Source organism: Medicago sativa, chromosome 6, assembly GCF_051527215.1.
Source record: "Medicago sativa cultivar Bolivia chromosome 6, Bolivia_mono, whole genome shotgun sequence".
NCBI classification, from domain to species: Eukaryota; Viridiplantae; Streptophyta; class Magnoliopsida; order Fabales; family Fabaceae; genus Medicago; species Medicago sativa.
The window spans coordinates 75,008,611-75,014,053 of record NC_140754.1 but is presented as its reverse complement, the minus strand read 5'-3'; the positions used below and the strand labels follow the sequence as shown (position 1 = coordinate 75,014,053).

General features: G+C 34.2%; 2 long non-coding RNA genes across 3 annotated transcripts; both read left to right on the top strand.

The window, feature by feature from the left end:
* Nucleotides 1-558: 558 nt before the first annotated feature.
* Nucleotides 559-1,659, top strand: LOC146916818 (uncharacterized). Its single transcript, XR_015014050.1, has 2 exons — nucleotides 559-1,184; nucleotides 1,389-1,659. It is a non-coding gene; the product is annotated as an uncharacterized LOC146916818 (long non-coding RNA).
* Nucleotides 1,660-2,792: 1,133 nt separating this feature from the next.
* LOC146916817 (uncharacterized) lies at nucleotides 2,793-4,305 on the top strand. 2 transcript variants are annotated; one of them, XR_015014048.1, is made up of 3 exons: nucleotides 2,793-3,137; nucleotides 3,237-3,304; nucleotides 3,926-4,305. It is a non-coding gene; the product is annotated as an uncharacterized LOC146916817 (long non-coding RNA). The 2 variants fall into 2 exon arrangements; XR_015014049.1 differs by lacking the exon at nucleotides 3,926-4,305 and adding an exon at nucleotides 3,630-3,743.
* Nucleotides 4,306-5,443: the final 1,138 nt, after the last annotated feature.

Genomic DNA, 5,443 nt, shown 5'->3' with positions numbered 1-5,443 from the left:
TCAGCTATAAGCTAGCTTTTCAGCTATCAGCTAGCTTATCAGCTATCAGGTAGCTTATAGCTTATTTTTACCAAACAGAGCCTATATCTATTGATTTGGTGTTCCATACGAATATAGACACGTCACAAGCTTTTCTTTCTTTTCTTTTATCACTTGTTCTCTCTCCAAGAACACAAACTATGTGCAAAGCAAACACACACCACGCGTACCATCATTTCTTCTTCCTTCACACAACCACACCACCTACCACCATTTTTGGTTCCATTTTGAGCGTCCTTTTCACCGATCAAACAAAGTGAGACCGTTTTCTTCATCCCCTCGACGAGGGCTTTCCATTGGTCCCTTCCGTTTCACCAAAAGAGTAACCATTTGCTGACCCATTTTTCTCCCGCCGCGTGTTGTTAGCCACCGCGCCGGAGTTTGCAGCTTCAATGTTGTGTTCTCTTCATGTTAAGCCATCTATTATTTAGCTTACTCACCAATTTCTTTTCTACTAACACGCCGCATCCCTACCCTCTTCCTCCGTTCACTACAAGAAATCTTGCATATTGCCAGGGAACAATGCCAGGGGCAAGAACTCCTGGCAAATTTGCCAGGAGCTATGCCAGGGAAAACTCCTGACAAAGTTGCCAGGGGCAACCCCTCACAAAAGTTGTGGCAAAATGTATGCAGCAGAAAAGATTCTTGTGTGGTCAGAAAAAGCAGGATGGTACAACACTTTGCCAGGGGTTGTGCCACCAAAAACCCCTGGCAATTTGCAAAGCCTGCAAATTTGTCAGCAAAGCCTGCAAAGGCCACTTGAGTAGCTGGCTGTATAGTAGCTGTGAGCCACTCATAATTATTATTTATCTCATTTTTTCTTCTAGTGATCACATGGACCACACAACTTTCTCTTCCCCTATCCCTTTCTCTCGTCAGACTCCCTTTCCTCCTTCTAATTCATTTTTCATTTTTACTCTCTCTCCTCTATTGAAATAACACCAAAGCCTCCTCCAACACCACCACCCTCATTTTTACGGCGCTGTTCTGTCTGCCGTTTTCACCAATCAAACAAAGTAGTACCATTATCTTCACCCCCTCCACGAGAGCTTTCTATTGGTCCAATTAATTTCAAGAAAAGAGAAACTTTTCGTGTCACCCATTTTTCTATTTGCGGTTTCATTGTTGTGTTCTCTTTGTTCATGGTAAGCCACCTCTTCTTTAGCATACTCACTTAATTCTTTAATTTGTCTATTTTGTTCATTTGAAGGTCAAACTTTATTTTCCCTATTAAGTTGAGAAATCTTTATTTTGATATAGATTGAACTACCATGTTGTTAATTTCATCTTCCTAATTTGTCTATTTGGTTTTTCCCCTTCCACTCTCTTTCCTATTTTTATGCTAGTAGAGGCCACGAAGATTGGAGAGCTGATGTTGCAACCATGTTGGATTTTAGCGACAGAATTTCATGACTAGGTTCTTTAGCATGTTTGAGTTGATATTTTCTTTGTAGTTTTTTTTTTGAGGGAATTTTCTTTGTAGTTATTTGTTGATTTATATTTGTATGTATCTTGAGGACTTTCATTTTTATTTGGATTAGATTTGATGCATGTATCATTATGTAATGCCTCTTGTTAGTTGAAATTTTTATAAATTTGAAGACAAATTTGAGTTAATAATTTTTTTTATATACAATCATTTGAGTCTTTCAAATAAATGGAGTTTGATCTCCTTCCTGGCAAGTGTTTATAAGACCAGCGAAATATTATTATCAGGTATAATTTTGGCGACATGCAAAATGATGATTTTATAGCCAAGTCATGCCAACTTTTTTTAAAAACGTTTTTTACAATTATTTTAAAAAAAACATCTTAAAAATGTTTTTTACAATTATTTTAAATAATTTTTATTTAAAATTATTTAAAATAATTTTTATTATTAAAACGATTTTTAAAAAAATTAAAAAAACAATTTAAAAATGTTTATTTTAAATATTTTAATAACGTTTTTTAAAAAAAAAATTGGTACACAATTTGCCAGGGGTTAACCCCTCGCAATGTCCCTGGCATGTTTTGAAAATGACTGATGTTATGCTGACACAGTCTGCAATCAAGCAGACACAATTTGCCAGGGGTTGAGCCAGGGCCTATGCCAGGAGCGCATTTTGCCAGGAGCTGAACTCCTGGCAGGACAATTTGCGATGAGCAGATTTGCTGGTGATTCTGCTCCTGGCAAAACCCCTGGCAAACGTCCAGTTGCCAAGGCTTTTTGCATTTTACCAGGGCTTCTGCCCCTGGCAAAATGCAATATTTCTTGTAGTGGTTTGCCTTATCGGTTTCCCATCGCCGTCTACCGTCTCCGTCTAAGGTATGTTACTATCTTCTTCTTCTCTCGTTTTTTACTCTCTTTTTTTCCTTCTTCACAACCTTTGATTTTTGATTTTTTTTTGTTTCTACTGAAAATCACTGTGAAATCGCTTTCATTTTTCTATTTCTCTTTGTTTAAGACCAAATATAATGTCGGGGGTTCATTATTTCAGTATTTCTTTGCATTAACTTTTCAGTGTGAATTGTAGTTTTATATTTTATGAACGAAGCACTAATTTTTAAAATATTCTGTTATGGATCTGTTGATTAGTTTAGAGTATCAAATAGATCACACTACATCGCAGCTAGTTTTGGTTTAGAGTATCAAATAGATCACACTACATCACAGCTAGTTTTGATATTAGAATTATATACCTACATCTGTTAAGGTTTCAAAATATTGTACTGACCTCTTACTTTGAATACCTATACGTGCTCCCTCTTTAGCTTACTCACTTAGAGCTTTCATTTTTCTATTTTGTTGTTGAAGACCAAATCTTTTGTTCTTTGTTTAAATTGAAAAATCTGTTGTTTTGAGAAAGATTGAGTTACCTTGTTGTGTAATTTCATCATCATATTCAAGTGTAAATAATGGTAGAATCAATCTTTCTAAAAAATAAAAATAAAAATAACACACTACAAGCTTCTGTCAGCAAGCTATGTTTACTTTAAATGTACTCATGCCATTTTCATACTTGTTATTGATATTTGGAACTTAATTCTCATGATGTGACCAAAAGCATGAAGAAGAGTTTGATTCTAAAGCAATTTACAAGAATTTTGTTCTTCAGGTAGTTCTAGACTTAGAGTTTTATTGATTTTGGTTTTGGTCATAAAAAGGATTAATTAATGTGTAACGAGTATTTCTCAAATTTGTGTTGGATTTTCAGGTTATGACAGCTAGAAGCCCCAATGTTCGGCTTAGAAAAGCATTGAATCGAAGGGAAAGAGAAGCGAGGTAACCAACTAATAACACTCTTGTATCATATAAGTGCTTAAGCATAAGTCTATAAGCCATACACCATTTATATGACAAAAGATGAAATAAAGTCAAACTGTGTTCATATAATCTATAAGTTGTTTCCATAATTTATCATGTAGAGCTTATGGAAATAAGCTAAAAATAGCCATGAACAGTGTGTGGTTATGTGGGAGCTATGGTATATTAATAAAGAATAACAGTTCATGAGCTGATATGAGTTGTTTTTAAGGTTCATGTCAGATAAAAGATGTTGATTTTAAGGTTCACCCCTGATGTGCTTATATTGCTTCGTATTATGCAGCTCCTGAATATATGCAAAACAGATAGCTAGTTCATCTCTTCATTGCTTTTTAGTGCAAAATGGAATTTGTTTATGAAGTAGGCCAGTGCTACTCTTTGATATTGAAACTATATCAGAAAGGTAAACAATTTTTATTATCACCTAGTGAGCCTTAGATAGTTAAGCAACAAGCCATTTTGATATCTTCCAAAATTGATGTACGTGGGCACTGTAATTGTAGTAAGCACTATATAGGATCATTGTATTTATTTCTTTTCCTCAAGTGCTAGCTTCAAATATTTGCTCTCTATTTGCAGGGGTTAAAGTGAAAATGCATGTTAGTCTTGCGGTTTGGAAGAATGTTGAAAGAGTTTGTTCTAAGTATGTGGCAGAAGCTAGGGTCGTTGGTGTGGGGAATTATGAAGCAAATCTTTGCAACGCATGTGTCCAAAGTCTGTTATAAGAATGTTACGGAAGCTAGGCTCGTTGCTGCCTATTACGGTACTAATTTCACTTTGAGTGTAATCAGAAGTTTTGATTGTAATGTCTTCGTGTGTTTGTTTTCTTATGTGGAGAGATTGGTGAGAGAGTGTGATGATCTTGAAATTGAGGTATGAATTTATAAATGTTTAGAGTTTTGTTTTGCTGTTGTATTGATTGAAGGATAATTTATAAATGTTCCACAACTTTAAAATTATTTTAATTATTAAATTTTAATATTTTGATTTTTGAAACAATTTAAAAACGTTTTTTTTAAAAAAAATCGTACGCATTTTGCCAGGGGTTAACCCCTCACAAATCTCCTGGCAGCGTTTGATTTGATCTCTGAAAAGTGGGTCAGGACAGTCTGCATGCGTCAGAAAAGTTGCCAGGGGTTATGCCAGGGCCTGTGCCAGGAGCGCATTTGCCAGGAGCTAAAGCCCTGGCAGGGTCATTTGCGATGAGCGGATTTGCTGGGTATTCTGCTCCTGGCAAAACTCCTGACAAACGTCAATTTGCCAAGGCTTTCTGCATTTTGCCAGGGCTTCTGCCCCTGGCAAAATGCAACATTTCTTGTAGTGCTTCATGTATCTTGTAACTTACAATTTTTCATACAGTTTCATCTATTTTATCTTAATTGGAAAAATATATATATTACTTAAACACATTTTTTTTTATCATTTCTCATTTGTAAATTAATTGAACAGTTAAATTTACTAAACACTATAAATTTAATTAACTAACTTATCTATTACCATTTTTCCGCTATAAAACACATCCTCTATAAGTTAACCATTTAGTTATCCACTATTTTTCTTGTTTTAACAAATTGAGCCGATGTGAATTATAGATGAAGACATTTTTCAATCCAAGTACAAAAAGGAGAATTAGTTAAAGAGGAATGTTTTGTGTACATCCGATATAGGTGTATACACCTTCAAATAAAAATAAAAATAGAAAACAGAGAAAAAAAGAGAGTGATTAGATATATGTGAAACTTTCGTGATGTGATAGGAAGATAGAGAGAAAATGAAGAGTTGAATGAGTTGATAAAATTTAGATGAATCTATTTATCATATTTTCATTTTAGAATACATGTATTGGTTTATTTTATTTTGAAAGTTTAGTATTTGATTGGAAGATAAAATATTCAAAATTTAGTTTTCGCAACATATGTTTTGGCGTTTTAAAATGCATCCAAAAATGAATTAAGTTCTAGGAAGTAAACCAAAAATAATAGTGGATTTATAGGAAGTAAAACTAAAATCAATGTTAATCGAAAGAGTAATGATATTTTGACATCCATTTGATGACAACTTTGTTGACAACCTTGTTTTTCTCACTTATTATTGGTC